Source organism: Ranitomeya imitator, chromosome 1 (genome assembly GCF_032444005.1).
Source record: "Ranitomeya imitator isolate aRanImi1 chromosome 1, aRanImi1.pri, whole genome shotgun sequence".
NCBI lineage: Eukaryota > Metazoa > Chordata > Amphibia > Anura > Dendrobatidae > Ranitomeya > Ranitomeya imitator.
This window is the reverse complement of record NC_091282.1, coordinates 453,231,800-453,256,714: the sequence shown is the minus strand read 5'-3', so window position 1 is coordinate 453,256,714 and position 24,915 is coordinate 453,231,800.

The following is a 24,915-nucleotide window of genomic DNA, read 5'->3' as shown; positions in this document are numbered from 1 at the left end:
ACTAGAGAAATTACAGATGAAGCGACGATAAAAATGAGCAAAGCCAAGGAACTTTTGCAGACTCTTCAGAGATGTCGGCTGAGTCCAATCATAAATGGCCTGGACCTTAACAGGGTCCATCTCGATAGTAGAAAGGGAAAAAATGAACCCCAAAAATGAAACCTTCTGAACACCAAAGAGACAGTTTGATCCCTTCACAAACAAAGAATTAGCACGCAGGACCTGGAACACAATTCTGACCTGTTTCACATGAGACTCCCAATCATCCGAGAAGACCAAAATATCATCCAAGTATACAATCAGGAATTTATCCAGGTACTCTCGGAAGATGTCAAGCATAAAGGACTGAAATACTGATGGAGCATTGGCAAGTCCGAATGGCATAACTAAGTACTCAAAATGGCCCTCGGGCGTATAAAATGCAGTTTTCCATTCATCGCCCCGTTTAATACGCACAAGATTATATGCACCACGAAGATCTTTCTTGGTGAACCAACTAGCCCCCTTAATCCGAGCAAACAAATCAGATAGCAGCAGCAAGGGGTACTGAAATTTGACCGTGATTTTATTTAGAAGGCGGTAATCAATACAAGGTCTCAGCGAACCATCCTTCTTGGCCACAAAAAAGAACCCTGCTCCCAATGGCGATGACGACGGGCGAATATGACCCTTCTCTAAAGATTCTTTTACATAACTCCGCATAGCGGCGTGCTCAGGTACAGATAAATTAAACAGTCGACCCTTAGGAAACTTACTAACAGGAATCAACTCGATAGCACAATCACGATCCCTATGCGGAGGTAGGGCATTGGACTTGGGCTCATCGAATACATCCCGGTAATCAGACAAGAACTCTGGGACCTCAGAAGGGGTGGATGATGAGATAGACAGAAATGGTGTTACGATCGCTGCGCATACTTACCCGGCTTCTCACATCCCTCGGCGCACTCGCTCTCCTGTCCAGTGCCGCTCTGCTTCCTCCTTCGCCGGCTCTCGGCGTCCAGCCTCCCTGCGCATGCGCAGTCGCGTCTCCTCCGCCGCTGAGCCCTCTGGGAGGTCGCGACCCGGTGGCTCCGCCCCAACATGGCAGCGCCCATCGGGTATTTCTTTCCGGCGTCTCCCTAGGTAAGACGCCTTTGCTTTGTAGGTGCACTGTCTGCCGTCAGTGTCCCTATGTCCTAGGCTCCCTTTCGCCATTCCTGTTTCCCTGCTCATTCTTCGCTTTGTTTCAGTGTTTTGTCCACCAAGTTCCGTGTTCCTGCTGTGTTCCACCAAGTTCCGTGTTCCTGCCGTCTTCTGCCAAGTTCCGTGTTCCTGCTGTATTCCACCAAGTTCCGTGTTTCTGCCGTCTCCTGCCAAGTTCCGTGTTCCTGCCGTCACCTGCCAAGTTCCGTGTTCCTGCCGTCTCCTGCCAAGTCCTGTGGTCCAGCCTTGCCCGTCATCGCCTGTGTTCCTGTCTTTATCAGTTAAGTCCTGTTTTCCTATTATTCCCCGTCATTCTAATAGCTCTGTAGTCTCTATCTTGGGTCGTCCCTTTGGCTCTAGCTGTTGTGTCTCCATTCCCCCGAGGTCCTGCTCCTAACGCTCCCTGTATAGGGGGTGACTCCATCTGGTCCGCTCGACCCCGGGGGCTCGAGTCACGACCCAGAGGGTCCACTCTTAGATTTCAGTTCGAATCCCTACAGTAAGCAAAGGCTATGGACCCCGCTGGGGCCTCTGCTGCGCAAAAAGAACTACTCTTTTTGCGGGAGAATCAGTCCCGAATAATGTCCTTTTTGAAAGCTATGGACTCTCGCTTGTCTTCGCTCCTGCCCTCTGATCCTGGCAACGCCGCTCTACTCATTGGCTTACAGCAAGAGTTAGCTCAGCAGCGTGACACCCAGGCCCATATACTTAGTTATATGTCTTCAATAGACGATCGGCTGCTTTCTATCCAGACGGCCGCTTCTACTTCTGCTCCTGCTTCTCACCCTCCACCCCGCTTGGCTAAACCGCCTCGGTACAATGGGGATCCTAAATCTTGCCGAGGATTTTTAAACCAATGCCGTCTTCATTTTGAGCTTCTGCCCCAGCATTACCCTACGGATCGGTCCAAGGTTGCTTTCCTCGTTTGCCATCTGGAGGGTGACGCCTTGGCATGGGTTAATCCACTCTGGGAGCGAGACGATCCCCTAGTCTCCCGGTTGTCAGAATTTTTGGAGACTTTCCGTCTGGTCTTTGACGAACCTGGACGTCTGGTCTCTACTACTGAGGCGCTGTTTTCTCTCCAGCAGGGATCGCTATCCGTAGGGCTATTCAGTTCCGCACCCTCTCCTCTGACTTGGGCTGGAACAATGAGGCTTTGGTAGGTGCTTTCTGGCGGGGCCTCTCTGGGCGCATAAAGGATGAGTTAGCTGGTCGGGACACCCCTACAGTGTTGGAGGAATTAATTTCTTTAGCTACCCGCATTGACCTTCGGTTCCAAGAACGCACCCGCGAGCGGAGATCTCTTCGTCCTTCTCCTGCCGCCCGTAAGCCACTCAGCCCACAGCCTAGAGCTTCCTCTCAGGCGTCCACACCGGAACCTATGCAAGTGGACCGTCTTAAGATGTCTGAACAACGTCGTAAAGAGAGACGCACTCAGGGGTTATGTTTTTACTGCGGGAGTGCTGCTCATTTATTGCGTTCTTGCCCTGAACGTTCGGAAAACTTCTCCGCCTAGGTCAGGTAAGAGAGGCCTCCCTAGGTGTGTGTGATCCCTCTCAACCCCTTACTTTGTCCGTGCTGTTGCATATTGCGGGCAAGGGCATTTCTCTGGATGCGTATGTGGATTTGGGCGCTGCAGGGAATTTTATCAGGTTGGAAGAGGTTTTGAAATTTTCCGTTCCAGTCAAAACCTTAGAGGCTCCTGTGATTCTTGCATCTGTGGATGGTAAACCTTTACAGGAGACCATTACTCAAGTGACACTTGAGGTGGAACTTCAGGTTGGGGCTCTGCACAAGGAGAGAATTGCATTTTATGTTTTAGCGGGTCTGTCTCATCCTATGCTCTTAGGTCTTCCTTGGTTACGGAACCACGAGCCCATTTTAGATTGGCGCAATGGTAATATCTTGCGCTGGGGTGAGCTTTGTCGGGAACGTTGTCTGCTGCCGGTGCGTCCTGTGGGATCTTCCTCTAATTCTCCTACCTCTTCTTTTTCTGCCTTACCCTCTGTCTACAGCGCTTTTTCTGATGTCTTCAACAAGAAGGAGGCTGAGGAGCTTCCGCCTCACCGTCTCTATGATTGTCCCATAGATCTCGTGCCTGGAACTAATCCGCCCAGGGGCAGAATCTATCCTCTCTCTCCTGCTGAGACTCAAGCTATGTCTGAGTACATTCAAGAAAATCTTGCTAAAGGATTCATCCGCAAGTCTTCTTCTCCGGCCGGAGCAGGGTTTTTTTTCGTTAAGAAGAAAGACGGTTCTCTCCGTCCCTGCATTGATTATCGAGGCCTAAACAACATCACGGTGAAGAACAAATATCCTCTGCCACTCATTCCGGAACTCTTCGACCGTCTTCGGGGTGCGCAAATTTTTACCAAACTAGATCTACGTGGCGCATACAATCTGGTTCGTATTCGAGCAGGTGATGAGTGGAAGACTGCTTTCAATACTCGTGACGGTCACTACGAATATTTAGTTATGCCGTTTGGTTTCTGCAACGCCCCCGCGGTTTTCCAGGAATTTGTAAACAATGTATTTCGGGATCTTCTCTACTCCTCAGTCGTAGTTTACCTTGACGACATTCTCATCTTTTCTCCGGATCTCTCCACTCACAGGCGAGATGTCCGTCGTGTTCTGCAAAGGCTAAGAGAGAATCATCTGTTCGCTAAGATTGAGAAGTGCGTCTTTGAACAATCTTCCCTTCCCTTCCTTGGATATATTGTCTCAAGGTCTGGCTTAGAGATGGATCCAGAGAAGATTTCTGCTGTCCTGAATTGGCCCCGTCCTCTTGGAACAAAAGCAATCCAACGTTTTCTTGGCTTTGCCAACTACTATAGACAATTTATTCCTCATTTTTCTTCTATGACCAAGCCAATCTCTGCTCTAGTTCACAAGGGAGTCAACTCCAGTCTTTGGACCCCTGAGGCTGAAGAGTCCTTTTTGTCTCTTAAACAAAGTTTTGCTATGGCCCCTGTGCTTCATCGTCCCGATGCTAATAGACCGTTTGTCCTTGAGGTCGACGCATCCTCTATTGGAGCTGGAGCTGTACTTCTGCAAAGATCCTCGTCCGGACGTTTGGTGACCTGTGGTTTTTTTTCTAAAACCTTTTCCGCTCCTGAGCGTAACTACTCTATAGGAGATAAAGAACTATTAGCCATCAAGCTAGCCTTGGAGGAATGGCGTTATCTCCTTGAAGGGTCCCTTCATCCATTCACCATTTACACAGACCACAAGAATCTGGCCTATATTCAGTCTGCTCAAAGACTAAATCCACGACAAGCCAGATGGTCTTTATTCTTCGGACGATTTGAATTTGAACTTCATTTCCGACCCGGAAATAAGAATGTCAAGGCAGATGCTCTTTCAAGATCCTTTCAGCCTCAAGACATTGAGGATTCTCCGGCTCACATCATTGATCCTGCGAAGATCGTCACTCTTGCTCCTCTAAGAGTGTTCTCAACTCCTCCTGGCAAGACTCTTGTGGCTAATCAAGACAAGGAGAGAGTTTTATGTTGGGGTCACTCCTCCAAAATTGCAGGACATGTAGGAGTCAAGAAGACACTTTCTCTGATCTCTCGGCACTACTGGTGGCCATCTCTCCGACAAGACGTCACCAAATTCATCGCTTCTTGTCCTTCTTGTGCAAAAAATAAAGTCCCTAGGCAACTTCCTTCCGGTCTCCTGCATCCTCTGCCTGTGCCTTCCGTTCCTTGGAGTCATATAGCTATGGACTTCATCACTGATCTACCTTGTTCCTCGAATTGCTCTGTCATCTTGGTTGTTGTAGATCGGTTCTCTAAGATGGCTCACTTCATCGCTTTACCTGGTCTGCCTTCCGCTCCTGAGTTGGCAAAGATCTTTTTACACCAAATCTTCCGTCTTCATGGTTTTCCACATCATATCGTCTCAGACCGTGGAGTACAATTTACCTCACGTTTTTGGAGAGCTCTCTGCAGTCTATTGAAGGTTAACTTGGACTTTTCTTCCGCCTATCATCCTCAGTCTAACGGACAAGTGGAGCGAGTTAATCAAGTTCTGACTACATATCTGCGACATTTCTCCAATGCTCACCAAGATGACTGGGTCTCTCTTCTCCCCTGGGCCGAATTCTCATATAACAATCTTCCCAGCGAGTCTTCCTCCAAAACTCCTTTTTTTGTAGTCTATGGTCAACATCCGAACGTTCCTCTTCCTGTTTCTCTTTCCTCGGGGGTACCGGCAGCGGATTTCTTGTCCCGGGAATTCTCTACAATTTGGAATGAGACCAAGGTGGCTCTTGAGAGAGCTAGCCTTAATATGAAAAAGTTTGCTGACAAGAGGCGTTTAGATGCTCCGCCATATTCTCCGGGTGATAAAGTTTGGCTTTCCTCTCGCTATATCAAGCTTAAAATTCCCTCTTGCAAACTGGGTCCCCGCTATATTGGTCCTTTTCCCATCTTGAGTCGCATTAATGATGTCTCTTATAAGTTGAAGCTGCCTGCCTCTTTGCGCATTCCCAACGCCTTCCATGTGTCTCTTCTCAAACCTGCAGTCTTTAATCGCTTTCACTCCGCTACCTCTCCCTCTCCTCAGCTCTGTACTTCTGATGGAGTCTTTAATGTTAAAGATATTCTTGCCAAAAAGGTAGTCAGGGGTAAAACCTACTTTTTGATTGATTGGGAGGGATTTGGTCCTGAGGAGAGGTCCTGGGAACCTCGAGAGAACATCAATGCTCCTCTCATCATGAAAAGATTCCTTTCTAGCCTTAAAAAGAGGGGGACTAAGGAGGGGGGTACTGTTACGATCGCTGCGCATACTTACCCGGCTTCTCACATCCCTCGGCGCACTCGCTCTCCTGTCCAGCGCCGCTCTGCTTCCTCCTTCGCCGGCTCTCGGCGTCCAGTCTCCCTGCGCATGCGCAGTCGCGTCTCCTCCGCCGCTGAGCCCTCTGGGAGGTCGAGACCCGGTGGCTCCGCCCCAACATGGCGGCCCCCATCGGGTATTTCTTCCCGGCGTCTCCCTAGGTAAGACGCCTTTGCTTTGTAGGTGCACTGTCTGCCGTCAGTGTCCCTATGTCCTAGGCTCCCTTTCGCCATTCCTGTTTCCCTGCTCAGTCTTCGCTTTGTTTCAGTGTTTTGTCCACCAAGTTCCGTGTTCCTGCTGTGTTCCACCAAGTTCCGTGTTCCTGCCGTCTCCTGCCAAGTTCCGTGTTCCTGCCGTCACCTGCCAAGTTCCGTGTTCCTGCCGTCTCCTGCCAAGTCCTGTGGTCCAGCCTTGCCCGTCATCGCCTGTGTTCCTGTCTTTATCAGTTAAGTCCTGTTTTCCTATTATGCCCCGTCATTCTAATAGCTCTGTAGTCTCTATCTTGGGTCGTCCCTTTGGCTCTAGCTGTTGTGTCTCCATTCCCCCGAGGTCCTGCTCCTAACGCTCCCTGTATAGGGGGTGACTCCATCTGGTCCGCTCGACCCCGGGGGCTCTAGAGTCACGACCCAGAGGGTCCACTCTTAGATTTCAGTTCGAATCCCTACAAATGGAACATCACCATGTACCCCCTGACAACCCCAGCTGGACACAGACATTGATTTCCAATCTAATACTGGGTTATGGTCTTGTAGCCATGGCAACCCCAACACGCCCACATCATGCAGATTTTGCAGCACCAGAAAGCGAATAACCTCCTGGTGCGCAGGAGCCATGCACATGGTCAGCTGGGTCCAATACTGAGGCTTATTCTTGGCCAAAGGCGTAGCATCAATTCCTCTCAATGGAATAAGACACTGCAAGGGCTCCAAGACAAACTCACAGCGCCTAGCAAACTCCAAGTCCATCAAATTCAGGGCAGCGCCTGAATCCACAAATGCCATGACAGGATAGGAAGACAAAGAGCAGATCAAAGTAACGGACAAAAGAAATTTCGACTGTACAGTACCAATGGTGGCAGACTTAGCGAACCGCTTAGTGCGCTTAGGACAATCGGAGATAGCATGAGTGGAATCACCACAGTAGAAACACAGCCCATTCTGACGTCTGTGTTCCTGCCTTTCAGCTCTGGTCAAAGTCCTATCGCACTGCATAGGCTCAGGTTTATGCTCAGATAATACCGCCAAATGGTGCACAGATTTACGCTCACGCAAGCGTCGACCGATCTGAATGGCCAAAGACATAGATTCATTCAGACCAGCAGGCATAGGAAATCCCACCATGACATCCTTAAAGGCTTCAGAGAGACCCTTTCTGAAGATTGCTGCCAAAGCACATTCATTCCATTGAGTGAGCACAGACTACTTTCTAAACTTCTGACAATAAATCTCTATCTCATCCTGACCCTGACACAGAGCCAGCAAATTTTTCTCTGCCTGATCCACTGAATTAGGTTCATCGTACAGTAATCCGAGCGCCAGAAAAAACGCATCAATATTACATAATGCAGGATCTCCTGGCGCAAGGGAAAATGCCCAGTCTTGAGGGTCGCCACGTAATAAAGAAATAATGATCTTAACTTGTTGAACTGCGTCACCAGAGGAGCGAGGTTTCAATGCCAGAAACAGTTTGCAATTTTTTTTGAAACTCAGAAATTTATCTCTATCTCCAGAAAACAAATCAGGAATAGGAATTCTTAGTTCTAACATAGAATTCTGAGCCACAAAGTCTTGAATGTTTTGTACTCTTGCAGTGAGAAGATCCACACATGAAGACAGACCTTTAATGTCCATCACCACACCTGTGTCCTGAACCACCCAAATGTCTAGGGGAAAAAAAAGGCAAAACACAGTGCAAAGAAAAAAAAATGGTCTCAGAACTTTTTTTCCCTCTATTGAGAAGCATAGTACTTTGGGCCTCCAGTACTGTTATGAATAGGTAATTCAGAACCACAATGGACCTTGAAGTTCAGAGCACACAAAGTGACCTGACAATAAGCAAAGAACATAGGACGAGCTCTGAGACGTGGGAACTCTGCTGACCGCAATCCGTAAACCTATCAAACCACACTAGAGGTAGCCGTGGATTGCGCCTAACGCTCCCTATGCAACTCGGCACAGCCTGAGAAACTAGCTAGCCTGAAGATAGAAAAATAAGCCTACCTTGCCTCAGAGAAATTCCCCAAAGGAAAAGGCAGCCCCCCACATATAATGACTGTGAGTAAAGATGAAAGTACAAACACAGAGATGAAATAGATTTAGCAAAGCGAGGCCCGACTTACTGAATAGACCGAGGATAGGAAAGATAGCTTTGCGGTCAACACAAAAACCTACAAACAACCACGCAGAGGGGCAAAAAGACCCTCTGCACCGACTAACGGTACGGAGGTGCTCCCTCTGCGTCTCAGAGCTTCCAGCAAGCAAGAAAAACAAATTAAAGCAAGCTGGACAGAAAATATAGCAACAAAAGTAACACAAGCAGAACTTAGCTTATGCTGAGCAGACAGGCCACAGGAACGATCCAGGAGGAAGCAAGACCAATACTAGAACATTGACTGGAGGCCAGGATCAAAGCACTAGGTGGAGTTAAATAGAGCAGCACCTAACGACTTAACCTCATCACCTGAGGAAGGAAACTCCGAAGCCGCAGTGCCACTTGTGACCAAAGGAGGGAGCTTGATCACAGAATTCACAACAGGTAACGTTTTTAGCAATGTGTCATCCCCAACATTTGCCGCCTTCTCGATATCCAGAATATGCTCTCTCACCCTCAATTTGAATTCTCTGGTAGTCAGGCCAATATATATTTTCCCACAAGGGCATGTTGCCTGGTAGATGATTTCTTTAGACGAACAGGTAAGATGCCATCCGCATAAAAAAAATGTTTAGATTTATCCAGATTTAAACAGGCTTTGCATAGCCCACATGGGAAAAAGCCAGGGGATAATTTACTACCCGGAGAGGGACGTTTCGGGTTTTAGTGACTATGTACCAGCAAATCCTTAACATTAGCTGAACGTCGGGCCACACACTGTGGGGCCTGGGGTAAAATTAGTTTGAGGACGGGGTCAGTTAACAAAACCTTCCAATGTCTGTTGATCAGATCCCTCAAATTATTCCATTGTCCATTGTAAGTGGAAATGAAACGGACCTGCTTATCATCCTTCATTTTTTTAACCTCGTTGGTATACAGAAGTTCATTTCTTGTAGTGGCTTTAGCCCTTCTATAACCCCTCCTAATTATTCGCCGACTATACCCTCTGTCCTCAAATCTTCTAGTCAGTTCCTCGCATTGTTTCTCAAACAAAATGTCATTCGAACATATCCGTTTGATGCGTAGGAACTGACCTATTGGGATGCCTCTGATTGTGCTCACTGGATGGGAAGATCCCGCGTGCAGATAAGAGTTGGTGGATGTAGGTTTTCTGAACACGTCCGTATGCACAGAACCATCACTGGCAGTTTCCACCCAGATGTCAAGGAATTCCAGACTCCTGCCAGATTTAAAGGTGAGTTTTACATTAATGTTGTTGTTATTGAGTTTCCTCATAAGTGTCTCCAAACCTTCCTCATTACCTTCCCACACAAACATCACATCATCAATATACCACATCCAACTTTGGACCTGTCCCATTTCAATGATACCATCCCCCCAAAAAGATGTCTCTCTCCCAGGCTCCTAGAAAAAAGTTTGCGTATGAGGGGGCACATGAAGCCCCCATAGCCGTATCTTGTAATTGGAGGTAGATGTTCTTATAAAAAATAAAGACATTGTGTTTCAAAACGAATTTGAGTAATGTCAGGATCAGATCCGCCAGTCAACTTTCTATATTGCTTGCTCGGAGGAACCATGCTGCGGCTGCCAACACATCATTGTGTCGGATCGAAGTGTAAAGGGATTCGATGTCAGCCGTGACTAAAATGAATTTCAGTTGTAGCTGATCAATTCGTTGCAAGGCTTGGGTGGTATCCCTAACAAAAGAGGGAAGGGTAGAGACGATGGGTTTGAGAAAATAGTCCACCACATCCGCGATAATTTCACACAAACCCCCTATACCGGCCACAATTGGTCGCCCAAGGGGGTCCAGGGCATTCTTGTGTACCTTAGGGATCAAATAAAAAGTTGCCAGTTTTGGCTGATAGTCCCGAATCCTATACAGAAAGATTTTTGTAATCAGGCCCTCATCATAAGCTCTCTCCAAGATCACAATCAGCTCCTGTTGAAATGGTGTGGTTAGAAACCAAATGCTTACAGCATGTCTCATTTTTAAGTAGCTTGTTAGCTTGCCTAACATACATGTCCACCGGCCAGACCACCAGGTTACCCCCCTTGTCTGCTGGTTTTACACAACGTCTTCCCAGCTTCTAAGTTCATCAAGGGCCATGCATTCCTCTTTAGTCAAATTGTCCTTGTATCTCTGGGACTGGGTCATAGTTTGGATCTCATTGCTAACTAGATGTGTGAATACCTCCACTGCCGGGCATAAGTTGAGGGCCGGGAAATTTTTGGATTTTACAAATAAGTTAGATGTAACTATTCTAACCTCCTGTTGTTTGGCTTCCAAAGATTCCAAAATTTCCACCACCTCTCTGTCCTCCATTGTAATTGAAGCTGTCAGATCACACCCAGCCGGTTTAAAATGTAGTTTTTTCAAAATAATCTTGCGTGCAAATAAATTTTAATCTTTTATCGCAGTAAAGGGGTCTAGGTGAGAGGAAGGGGAAAAAGTAAGCCCCTTCTCCAATAAGCCAAACTGTGAGTTTGTCAGAATATGTTTAGACAGATTTATTACCTTCATAGTATCCTTCGGTTTCCTTTGCCCCTTGGGTTTATGAAATATATCGGCATATTTACGTCTCCCACTCCTTAGATGAAAATCACAGCTGTAGGTAGTTTCATTGGAAGATCTCCCGCTCTCACTTCCGGATACACTTGAAGCGTCAGATATATCTGTTCCTGTTTGTTGAGATGGAATTTCCACCTTCCTTTGTTGCCACTTATATACTTTACATGTTTCATAGTCCTTATTATCCCGTACAAATTTCTTCAGTTTACCACCACTGACATCCTCCTCCCATTTATCCACATCTTTTCCCAGTTCTTTAAACCAAGACTCCAGAGATTCCTTACTCATGCCTGCCTCCAACAGTTTATAAGTGGACTCCAATTCCTTATCCATATCTCTGAGACAAGCAGTATTATGCTCAATTATTATTTTAATAAAATCCAAAGAACAGTTTGAGGCAGTATCCATCCATTTTGTTATCAATTCTTCACTATTCAAGTCAAAGGTCGGATACAGCTGTACCCTGAGGCCTCTAGGGATAATTCTCTTACTCAAATAATTTTCCAGAGAGGCTTTATTCCACCAGATTTTAGTTTTTTTGTGTAGAATATATTTTTATATTTAAACAAAAGTTCTCTGCATCCTGCACTGGCATCTTGCGAAACGTGAACGGTATTTTGCTTAAAAATATTATCAGCTTTTGATCGCCAAGTTAATTCCGTAGCCTTGAAATCCATCTTGGATAGACACTCTGTTATAAAAAACAGCACAACAATTAACTCCACATATGTCTGAGACACCATCAGAGTGGGCACTTCACAACACTATATATCACTAATCCCACACAAATATTGGTGGGAAGAAAGAAGACATTAGGCATGTGCGCATGCGCAGTGACTCCAACTCTCCGTCGCTCCCTGAAACGCTCACACACTGACACGCATAGCTTATGCTTGCGTGTCACTGAGCGGCGAGGGGAAGCGCATCATTTTGGGGGTGGAGCCACGCACGATGTGCCGCCAGCTGCCGGTGTTTTCTGGACACTCACCACTCGTATATAAAGCACGGTTGCCCCTCACCTCGGCACGCCCCCAGAAGAAGCAGGAGGCGAAACGCGCGTCGGGGTGAGGGGACGCCATCGAGTACAAGGTAATACCATCTCTTTATTCAGCTATGGATATTATGGTCAGTTAAGTTGCTCCAGTGCGGTCAGCTCAGGATTTCCTATAACCACTGATACTCTAAAATATAGCCACTGTGTTAGTGATTGTGAGGTTGCCCTATGGTGGGTATATGGGGATCTGTAAGCGGTATATGTATTGGACGTATTAAGCCACTGGGTGAACGATCTTGCTTTATTATTCTGGAGTGCAATATCCACTGGCAAAATCTGAGTGTTATTGAGTACGGATTACTTATATTGTTCCTTGTCTTTTGGTGTGCCATATGGTCATTTTGCTTTTTTATTGTTAAACTTTTAAAAGAATACTAATAAACATTTGGTTTTTATCATGGGATCTCTTCTTTCTTCCCACCAATATTTGTGTGGGATTAGTTATATATAGTACAACTTTGGGCAACTGATTCAGACATGCTAGTGTGTTCTCCCTGACTCTTCAATCAGTTTCTATCAGTTTTAGAGCAAAAATAATACACTGTGAAAATGTAAGTGATATTGTGGAAAGATTTCTTCATATTAAATTATGGCTACCGTAGTATGGTGTTTTTGTAACCTTCAACACATCTTTGCTTGATAACATGTTGCTGCGTGTCTGACAAAGACACTGTAACAGAATGCTCTTAATAACTCGGTAAGAACAAATTTCCAAGGGCATTGTTTAATTCATGCATAATGATGAGAGGGCACATTTTAGGTCACAGATAGTTTTAAAATTTGGAAAATTACATGTTGTGCATCAATGACTCCCATATATCAAACTGCTACTTTGTCATTTCATCACAAATTACTTTATGCACTGTAATCTCACGTTTGGCATAGTAACACCTCAGTTTAAAAATATGTGTAAGTCAATGGAAACATCGGCAGATTGTAGAAAATTAAGTTTAATGTCTATTCCAATTTAAATGTTATCTGTAATAGTATTAGGAATTTATGAAAAAAATCTAAATTAAATAATTGAAAAAGAGGGAAAAAACTGAATAAATATAATAGAGGTATTCATCTTAATACAGTAGTGGAGTGGAATTGTCAGATCTTCGGAACTCTGATTAGTCCTAAGCATTAAGGGGAAAGCAGTATTGTTTAAGTATTCCTCTGCTCAGTGGCACTCTTGGCAATGCTATCACTGGGATTTGCACCTGCACATTTATTTCATTTTTGATTGAACACTTTGACCAATTTCATTTGTTACATGGTACATTTGGGGAGGTGACTGTCTCACCATTGGCTGGGCACTCCTCAAATATGTATATGGCTTTTTTTATTTTGAGCTTGAAACCTCCAGTCCATTACATTTGTAGGTCTAGGCTTATGGGAGGTAAAGCCCCTCACACACAGACTAATATCAGCTGAACACACCAATATTGATGGGTTTGGCAGTCTAATGTGTATGGGAAACTGTGACAATTAATTTCTGGGGGAAATATTAATCCTGCATGTCTCTTATCTGTGGTCTCTGAGAGATAGTTTCTATCATAGATAACACTTGAGAGTTGATTTGAACAAGCGATTCTGTGTATGGGAGAGTTGGCTACGATAGCTGTTGGCCAAACCATCATTCAACTTACAGCTGAACTGAACAGGACAACTTAATTTTGCTAAATGGGCTCACACACTTTGATCAAACTGTGTGATAAAAACCTCACATTTTTGGCAATATATAGCATAATTAAGATACAGAAATGCATGTAATACCTCCAATGTTCCCATATATCTTAGCTTACTCAGTGTGCTGTTGGGTATGTTTATTTGGCACAGCTGGCTACTTGGTTCAGTTAGGAAAAGCAGAACGGCACATTGAGTTGACTGCATCTGTGCTGTAGTTCCCAGAGACATGGAATGATGGGGTATCACTGTGCAGGCTGATAACATAATCTCATTGTCCCCTTCATTCTCAAGAACAGTGGGGGTCCCAGAAGTCAGATCATAATGAATGTAAAGTGATATCAGATTCACCATCATTTTATAAGACAGGAGAACTTATTCAACTTTTTGATATCTTTATTATAAAATAGAATTTTGACCACTCAGTTTTCAATGCATTTTGTAGGATTGCTAATACATTCTAAAGGTTCCATTCATTTTAACTTATGAGGAAATTATGGGAGATTGGACACAACCTTTTCAAATGAATTACCTTATAAAGAGGTCCATTAGGTTTATGTTAGGATATATGTAGTTTTGATTTCATCAATTTTTTTGCTGACTACATTATTCCTATTAATACGCATGAAAATCTTACGGATCAGTACCCAGTACCAAAGCAAAAACAACAAAAGACATGTTGACAGAGCTAACATGTGCTACTTTTAGAATTACAGTATATCATGAAACTACAATTTATAACAATTTTTTAATTTGCAGTTTAAATACAAATATATTAGACCATTTATTTATTCATTTATTACATCAGTATATACTTGTTCTAACTTATCCACAATGTGTGATACAGTCTATTTTGAGTAAAAAGGGGTAATTAGGGCAACACCACATGGTACATATAACAATGGTCATTCTTATTATCAAAACTTTTACAGATGGTTTTCCAGAATTTTACTAATATTACAAATTGCCTGTCTACACTATTATCTGAAAACCTCTTTAGACAAGCCTGTAACCTGCAGTAACCACTGATAGACCAAACCACTGCACAACCAGCTCTCCCCTCGCCTACGGTATCCCATCCCTTGTAAATTGTGAGCCCTCGCGGGCAGGGTTCTCTCTCCTCCTGTACCAGTTGTGACTTGTATTGATTAAGATTATTGTACTTGTTTTTTATTATGTATACCCCTCCTCACATGTAATGCGCTATGTAATAAATGGCGCTATAATAATAAATAATAATAATCTTACTTTGGAAACACTATGGTTGTGCTGTGTACCTGGGTGGAGTGTCATTTATACTGGCAAATGTGGAATCACACTGCAGTCCCTTGACAAAATTATAACCTACCCAGTAGCCATTTTAGCTAGTGTTACATAACTAAGTAACAACAGTAAAATAAAGAATAGAAACAAATCTACATTTTACTTTAGAGAATATAGGAGGTGCTCACTGTGCATATTGTACGAGGTGGTGCTCCAAGGTATTAGTTAGCAATAAATAACAAAAAAGCTTGGGCACTCAGATGGAAATTTATTGTCCAATGTAGACCAATGAGGAAAATACCACCATAGAACAAAGAAAAAATACAGGATGACCCAATTGAAAGACAGATTAACTTTTGCAATGTTTTGGCACGAACATGCCTTTCTCAAGCTGAATCTGCTGTAGAAGGGGGTCAAAGGTAACGGGACCTAGTCTCCTTTCATGCCTGAATGGTGTGGGGCACCGACCACGAGTGCCAGAGTGACATTTTACTAACACTCATTCAATGCACTCTTAATTTTTTTATTCATCGGCAATTCTATCCTTTCACTGTGAAAAGACAGAAGCATTTAATGTTTTCAAGCTGTATTTTTCAAAAATAATGTTGGAAACAGAAAAAAAACTGTGCAAAAAAATAAAGGGAACACTTAAGCAGCAGAATATAACTCCAAGTAAATCAAACTTCTGTGAAACCAAACTGTCCACTTAGGAAGCAACACTGTTTGACAATCAATTTCACATGCTGTTGTGGAAATGGAATAGACAACAGATGGAAATTATTGGCAATTACCAAGACACACTTAATAAAGGAGTAGTTCTGCAGGTGGGGACCACAGACCACATCTCAGTACCGATGCTTTCTGGCTGATATTTTGGTCATTTTGAATGCTGGTTGTGCTTTCACACTCGTGATAGCATGATGCGACTTTACAACCCACCAAGTGGCTCAGGTAGTGCAGCTCATCAAGGATGGCACATCAATGCGAGCTGAAAAAAACAATAGAAGGCGAGCACCACACACAGTATGAGAACAGGGATCAACCACATGCATATGTAGACTACCAGAAAAAAAGAGAAAAAAGATATGCATACAGTGGGATCAACCATATATAATAAACTTTAATTACACCATAACATGTCACTTCACATAGAGGCAAAAACAAGGGGGGGGGGGGGGAAACAAACATTTAAAAACATTTAAAAACCAAATGGACCAACCCTCATCCCCCAAGGTACAATGGTAGGGATCCTTATATCAGTATACAAAATATGTGCAACAAATACAGAGAACATCAGAACAAGCAGCAAAAAGATACAATGATAGTACAAATGCTTAATGCCCTATGCTGCTAAACCAGTCCCAAATGCCCTAGACCCTACATGTAACCGGCTCTCCTAGTTCAAATAACAGGCATGGAATAGAATTATACAGTTGTCCCAAGAGACTAAAATGTACTGCTAGACCACACAGATATAAATAATATAACCGGCCTACTGCCTTCCTTAATGCAAACACCCCATACTATACATACCAAAATAAGGAGCAAAATCCTAACCAATGAGGAGCCCATGTGCTGTCAATACAGAATGGTAGATATGCCCCTAAGAAGGAATCTAAAGGCTAACAGGCGCAGCAAAAGCATGTGCCCCTGAGTGCAGCCGGGGTGTGAAGGGAGTAAAGCCGAAGCAAAGGAGACCTTAAAGAGGGGGGATGGCGGCCCCACGCGTATCGACGCTGCTAAGGCGTCTTCGTCAGGGGAAGGTAGTGACAGTAATCCCCAGGCATGCCCCTTAAGTATACAACATAATTAAACGTAAGTGGATATCACCTGTGAGGCTGACGGCGGCATAATGCTGACCTGGTGGCGTTCAGTGCTGGGGGAAGCTTCCGGACATGTGCAGATGCACAGTACCCATAAGCACTGCGCGCCCGCTTGTTAGTTCCAATGTACGGCATCCTACTACGTAAGCGCCGCATAAGTCCATACACAGGACACTGGATACCCTGCAATCACTCCAGGGCTAGTGCGCAAACGCACCGGTTACCATGGAGAGGACGCCAAAGGGGAGCCACCTGACATGCGCATATGCACGGCACAAATAGGTGTCTGTGCGCCCGCCTGCTAGCTGAAGTATGCATCGTCCTGCTGTGCAGGCGCCGCATAAGCACATGCAGTGGACGCTAATCCTTCTGCTATGGCCACGGGACTTGTGCAAGAGCACTCAGATGACCATGCAGAGTACGTCCACACATGCATGCTCGTATCCTTAGCCAAGACCGCAAAGTATGCAAGCCTGACATCAATGCGAGCTGTGGCAAGAAGGTTTGCTGTGTCTGTCAGTGTAGTGTCCAGAGGCTGGAAGCGCTACCAAGAGACAGGCCAGTACACCAGGAGATGTGGAGAGGGCCGGAGGAGGGCAACAATCCAGCCGTAGGACCACTAATTCAGCCTTTCTGCAAGGAGGAACAAGAGGAGCACTGCCAGAGCCCTGCAAAATGACCTCCAGCAGGCCACAAATGTGAATGTATCTGCACAAGTGGTTAGAAACCAACTCCATGAGGATGGTCTGATTGCCTGACGTCCACAGATGGAGGTTGTGCTCACAGCCCAACACCGTGCAGGATGCTTGGCATTTGCCACAGAACACCAGGATTGGCAAATTTGCTACTGGCTCCCTGTGCTCTTCACAGATGAAAGCAGGTTTAAACTGAGCACATGTGACAGATGTGACAGTCTGAGGAGATGCCGTGGAGAGCGATCTGCTGCCTGCAACATCCTTCAGCATGACCGGTTTGGCAGTGGGTCAGTAATGGTGTGGGGTGGCATTTCTTTGGAGGTCCGCACAGCCCGCCATGTGCTCGCCAGAGATAGCCTGACTGCCATTAGGTACCGAAATGAGATCCTCAGACCCCGTTTGAGACCATATGCTGGTGCGGTTGGCCCTGGGGTCCTCCTAATGCAGGACAATGCCAGACCTCATGTGGCTGGAGTGTGTCAGTAGTTCCTGCAAGATGAAGGCATTGAGGCTATCGACTGGCCTGCCCATTCTCCAGACCTGAAACTGATTGAACACATCTGGGACATCATGTCTCGCACCATCCACCAATGTCACACTGCACCACAGACTTTCCAGGAGTTGGCAGATGCTTTAGTCCAGGTCTGGGAGAAGATCCCTCAGGAGACCATCCGCCGCCTCATCAGGAGCATGCCCAGGTATTGTAGGGAGGACATACAGGCACGTGTAGGCCACACACTACTAAGCATCATTTCCTTGTCTTGAGGCATTTCCACTGCAGTTGGATCAGCCTGTAACTTCATTTTCCACTTTGATTTTGAGCATCATTTCAACTCCAGACCTCTGTGGGATATTAGTTGTGATTTATGTTGAGAATTTTTAGGTTTTATTGTTCTCAACATATTCCACTATGTAATGAATAAAGATTTACAACTGGAATATTTAATTCAGTGATTTCTAGGATGTGGATTTTAGTGTTCCCTTTATTTTTTTGTTAGCAGTGTAGATATTTGACTCTTTTGCATAGTGGACGCTTTTACTCCTCTTAGATATTGTAGCAAGGCACCAATTTGTTGATGCTAAGACCCTGTCAGAAATGTTTGCAAGCAGAAGATATATGGACAATTGACAGTCTAGTTGCTGCCCTGGTTCAAATTGTCACATTAACCCCTTAACCCCCGAAGCTTTTTTCGGTTTTGCGTTTTAGTTTTTCGCTCCCCTCTTTCCCAGAGCCATAACTTTTTTATTTTTCCATCAATACAGCCATGTGAGGGCTTATTTTTTGCAAGACGAGTTGTACTTTTTAATGACATCATTGGTTTTGCCATGTCATGTAGTAGAAAATTAGAAAAAAAATTCCAAGTGCGGTGAAATTGCAAAAAAAGTGCAATCTTACACTTGTTTTTTATTTTTATTTTTTGCTAGGTTCACTAAATGCTATAACTGACCTCTCATTATGATTCTCCAGGTCATTACGAGTTCATAGACACCAAACATGTCTAGATTATTTTTTATCTAAGTGGTAAAAAAAAAATCCAAACTTTGCTAATAAAAAAATAAAATAAAATAAAATAAGAAAAAAACTTTGTTTTATTGATAGATCGGACAATTCTGAATGCGGCGATACCAAATATGAGTAGGTTTGCTTTTTTTATTGTTTTATTTTGAATGGGGCGAAAGGGAGGTGATTTAACCCCTTAATCCCATATGAAGTACTATCCCGTCAAGGTGGGGTGGGCCCGTATGACCACCGAAGGGATAGTACGTCATAGCGATCGGCCACATGGGGGGAGCACGGCCGATCGCAGCCGGGTATCAGCTGACTATCGCAGCTGTGTGCCAGGAGCGGTCACGAACCGCCCCTGACACATTAACCCCCGGCACACTGCGATCAAACATGATCGCAGTGTTACGGCAGCATAGGGGAGCATCGCGCAGGGAGGGGGCTCCCTGTGTGCTTCCCTGAGACCATCGGTACAAGGCGATGTGCTCACCTTCTACTGAGCGTCTCCTCCCTCCTGGCCCCTGATCCAAAATGGCCATGTGGCTGCATCCGGGTCCTGCAGGGAGGTGGCTTACCAGCACCTGCTCAGAGCAAGCGCTGGTAACACAGTGCTTTGCAGATGTGTAAAAAAAAAATAAAAAATCCCAAATAAGGAAAAAAATATATTGTTCCCATAAATACATTCCTTTAATTAAATAAAAGAATACAATAAAAGTACAAATATTTAGTATTGCCGCATCCATAACAACCCGACCTATAAAATTGTCCCACTAGTTAAACCCTTCAGTGAACACCGTAAAGAAAAACAAAAAAAGAGGCGAAAAGCAACACTTTATTATCATACTGCCGAACAAAAAGTGGACTAGCACGTGATCAAAAAGACAGATATAAATAACCATGGTACCGCTGAAAACATCATCTTGTCCCGCAAAAAACGAGCCACAATACAGCATCATCAGCAAAAAAATTAAAAAGTTATAGTCCTCAGAATAAAGCGATGCAAAAATAATTCTTTTTCTATAAAATAGTTTTTATCATATAAAGGCGCCAAAACATAAAAAATTATATAAATGAGGTATTGCTGTAATCGTACTGACCCGAAGAATAAAACTGCTTTATCCATTTTACCAAACACGGAACCGTATAAACGCCCCCTCAAAAGAAATTCATGAAGAGTTGGTTTTTGGTCATTCTGCCTCACAAAAATCGGAATAAAAAGCTATCAAAAAATGTCACATGCCCGAAAATGTTACTAATAAAAACATCAAATCAAATCAAATCAAAATATGGAAAAATTATAGCTCTCAAAATGTGGTAATGAAAAAAAATATTTTTTGAAATAAAAAGAGTCTTTTAGTGTGTGTGACAGCTCCCAATCATAAAAATCTGCCAAAAAACACGCTATAAAAGTAAATGAAACCCCCTTCATCACTCCCTTAGTTAGGGAAAAATTAAAAAATTAAAAAAATGTATTTATTTCCATTTTCCCATTTTGGTTAGGGCTAGGGTTAGGGTCATGGCTAAGGTTAGGGTTAGGGCTAGAGCTAGGGTTAGAGCTAGGGTTAGGGTTAGGGCTAGGCTTAGGGTTAGGGATAGGATTGGGGTTAGGGTTACAGGTAGGGTTAGGGTTGGGGTTAGGGTTAGGGTTGGGGCTAGGGTTAGGTTTTGGATTACATTTATGGTTGGGATTAGGGTTAGAGGTGTGTCAGGGTTAAGGGTGTGGTTAGGGTTATGGTTGGGATTAGGGTTACGGGTATGTTGGAGTTAAGGGTGGGGTCAGGGTTGGGGTTAGGGGTGTGGTTGGGATTAGGGGTGTGTTTGGGTTAGGGTTTCAGTTAGAAATGGGGGTTTCCACTTTTTAGGCACATCGGGGCTCTCCAAACGCGACATGGCATCCGATCCCATTTCCAGCCAAATCTGCATTGAAAAGGTAAAACAGTGCTCCTTCCCTTCCGAGCTCTCCCGTGCGCCCAAACAGGGGTTTACCCCAACATATGTGGTATCAGCGTACTCAGGACAAATTGGACAAAAACATCGGTGGTCAAATTTCTTTTGTTACCCTTGGGAAAATAAAAATTTTGAGGGTTAAAAAACCATTTTTTAGGAAAAAAAGTTTTTTTATTTTCATGGCTCTGCATTATTAACTGTAGTGAAACACTTGGTGTTCAAAGTTCTCACAACACATCTAGATAAGTTCCTTGGGGGGGTCTAGTTTCCAATATGGGGTCTCTACTGTTTAGGTACATCAGGGGCTCTGCAAATGCAACGTGACGCCTGCAGACCATTCCATCCAAGTCTGCATTCCAAATGGCGCTCCTTCCCTCTTGAGCTCTGCCATGCGCCCAAACGGTGGTTAACCCTCCACATATGGGGTATCAGCGTACTCAGGACAAATTGTACAACAACTTTTGTGGTCCAATTTCTCCTGTAAGGCTGCTTTACACTAGCGTCAAAATCTCCCCGTCGCAATGTGTCGGGCAGAGATTCCGACGCTAGCGTTTGATGCACTACACAACGGGTGCAGCAGATGCATTTCTCCGGCGCATCCGCTGCCCCATTGTGAGGTGTGGGGAGGTGGGGGCGGAGTTCCGGCCACGCATGCGCGGTCAGAAAAAGCGGTCCGTCAGGAGCAAAAAACGTTACATTTAACGTTTTTTGCTCCCGGCGGTCCACCACAACACGGCGCAACCGTTGCACGATGGTTGCGACGTGTGGCAAAGCGTCGCAATGCGTCGCTAATGTTAATCTATGGGGCAAAAACGCATCCTGCAAACAACTTTGCAGGATGCGTTTTTTGCCATAAATGACGCATTGCGACATCTGACAAAAAACGCCAGTGTGAAAGTAGCCTTATTCTTGGGAAAATACAAAACTGGGGGCTAAAAAAATTTTTTGTAAAAAAAATTTTTTTTTTTTTTTTCACAGTTCTGCATTATAAACTGAAGTGAAACACTTGGGGATTCAGAGCTCCCACAACATCTAATATATAATTGCCTAGAATACTGCTTCCTGCAATTTGTGCCAACTTCCTGTCCGGAGCTAATGTCCGGAGATAATGTCCGGAGCTAATGTCCGGAGATAAGTGACGTCAACAGTGTCCAGTGTCTGATTGGTTGCCGCCTGCTGCCAGCGACCAATCAGAAACGTGCCATACTGTGACACACTCCGCCCGCCATTTTGGTGTGATTTTTGAATTTTTACCTCACAGCAAGTTTCTACTGCGTGGAGGCGGGCCCAGTGACGTTGCTCTTCAAGCTCCTGCCGAATTTCGTCAAAAAAATGATAATACCATTTACCAAAACTATATATATTTAGTTGTGAAGTGGTTCAGTGACATTTTCACACCAATTTTGAACTTTTGTTTGGTGTTTTCTCCATATACTGCCTATTATTCACTGACTGTTATACTGAGAGACTGCCGTTTATTAACCTCTTCTTTGCCACATTGGGTATATTGCTCTATTATTTGCCACATAAGGACATTGTCCATTATTGCCCAGCAATTTCTCTGCAATATAAACTGCCTATTTATTAATATCTGCATTCCTGCAAAGAACTATTGCCTATTATTAACTGGCTATTTTCCTACTACCTGACATTGTTCTTAAGCAAAGAACCGTTGTTGTGGCATTTGCCACAACACGCAAAGTTGTCGTCTGATGTCTTTCATCCCTCCCCTCATAAGCATGTTCATGGATCCTGTGTAACTGTACCTTAAATAACAAGAATTGTCAAGAGCTGGTGAGTGCAGCCATTTTTTGTTCTTTCTTACTATTATTTATTAATTGTATTATTTTTACATTTGAATAAATAAAGTATATATGGATTCTAGACTCCCGATTCTTTAGAATCGGGCTGCCATCTAGTATCTAGATAAGATCCTTAGGGGGTCTACTTTCCAAAATGGTGTCACTTGTGGGAGGTTTCAATGTTTAGGCACCTCAGGGTGGCAAAGGTTGAACATTGCTGGCTACTATTGTCAGATCATTATCTGTGCCACAGGTAATATCAGAGTCAGCTCAGTACCGTTTATAAAGAATATATGGCATAGTCATCACCTGAGAGCCAGTGTCCAGTAAAGCATTCATCGGGATGCCGTTAATCACAATTGGGATGACAGGTCATTCTCCAACGTACTTCGCTCACCAGCTTTGTGGGTCTGGTTGTCCTTCTCCTGGGGGTTGGCCCTCTGCCCCAGGGGTCGCTCGTTTAAACTGCAGAACCTTGCAATGTGTCCCAGCTGATTGCAGCAGCGACAAACGGGTCATCTGTCCTAATGATAGCGGTCGTTGTCTCTTCCTCTGATCAGTGGGATCCTTTTCTGTCGTCACCAGGGGATGTCATCTGGACTGGAAGCCAGCTGGATCTTTCCTTTTGGGAACTCTTGCAGGGACTGCACAGTTTTGGCTAATGCACATATGGTTTTGGTGAGTTCCTGGACCTGGAGGAGCAATCCTGCAGAGGAGTCATCGTCCAGGGTCTGCGCGTTGGCCTCAATGGGGGTCTGATGAAAGGATGCCACGTCCTGGTGGTACGTAATTGCTGGGTGCCTAGGGGGTGCTGAGTGTTAGGGCTAGCGGAACGCACCAAATAATAAGACAGATAGTGTATGGTGCGTTCGCAGCCCGGGGTCCACCGTGCAGAGATGGAACCTGCTGCTAAGTAATGACGGACTATATGGCGGTACTCATAAGTATACACACGTGGGTTAAACTTCACCCAGCGTGAAGGAAGCGATCCTGTTGCGTCACAGTATCGCGGTACCGCACATAGAAGGCGAGCAAGTAGTCAGCGAACTCAACCCCAACTAGGATTGAAGTCCGATTAGACCCTTGCTGGCACAACACCGCAACTGGGTGTGTAAGGAAGCAGAATAACAATATTAGGGCACAAGAGTTCATGCGGTGCCGCATTGACGAACGCCACTAACCACCCAGGCTTGGGTAAGGAAAGCACAGAGGAAGTGCATGGCGCCGTACTGGCGGTCACAGCAACTGGACGCTGTAATGTGTGATTAGTGCTGTAGGATAAGTCGGGCGCTAGATAGCAACCATACACCTTCCGCGATCAGACATTCAATAGGGAAGGGGTATCCAAGGACGACTTGCACTCACAACAAACACACGTAAGCAAATGTACACTAGCGCATGGCCATGCGGTCATGCGCAGTTTATATAGTTGCAGCACAGGAAGTGGCCACAGAAACTTTGCCCTTCCAAGACCTGCCAAGAGGACCAATGGAATGTGCTGCAGAGCCTGAGCACATGACTCTCGATCTCCAACGGGAGATCTTGCCCTGGGCATGCTCAGTGTGTGCAGACAAGGACTTAGTCCCAGAGAAGTCCACTCGCTGCTGACCAGCACTGGCTTTAATGGCAGAAGCTGAAGAAGCAGCAGTAACTCTCTGTACAGAGTGAGACTGAGCAAGACGCTGGGACCGACGTCCCTGCTGAGCAGACTCCACTGCGGCTGGATAAAAATGGGAGACCGCAGCGGAGATGGCCCGAGATTCCCCCTGTGCAGAAGCGGGAACTCGAGACCTAACACTGAGCAGCTGGAATTTGGCTCAGGCAGCACGTGAATGGCTCTGACTTTGAAGTATGCAAAGTCCAGGTTAGGGCTTTGCAAGGCCAGGATGCGCAGCTGTGTCCTGTGGGTGCTAGACAGAAGTTTTTCAATATACTGCTCCTTTAATAATTTGTCCCCATCCTGCACACTGTTCGGGTCGACCTGCTTAATGGCCCACAGTGCCTCCTGGAGATTAGGGGCATAGTCCCGTATGCTATCATGTGCCCTTTGTTTGCACCCAAAAAACCTCATCTTGATTTCTGCAGCAGTGCGGGTGTCAAAAGTGAATTTCAATTCTGCTAATATCTGCTCCACAGTTCCTTTTTTCAATATCCAGCCAAAATTTTACCTCCCTTTGTGCTGCTTCTATTATTTGACCAGTTAGAATGCTGACCTTTTGATGTTCCGTC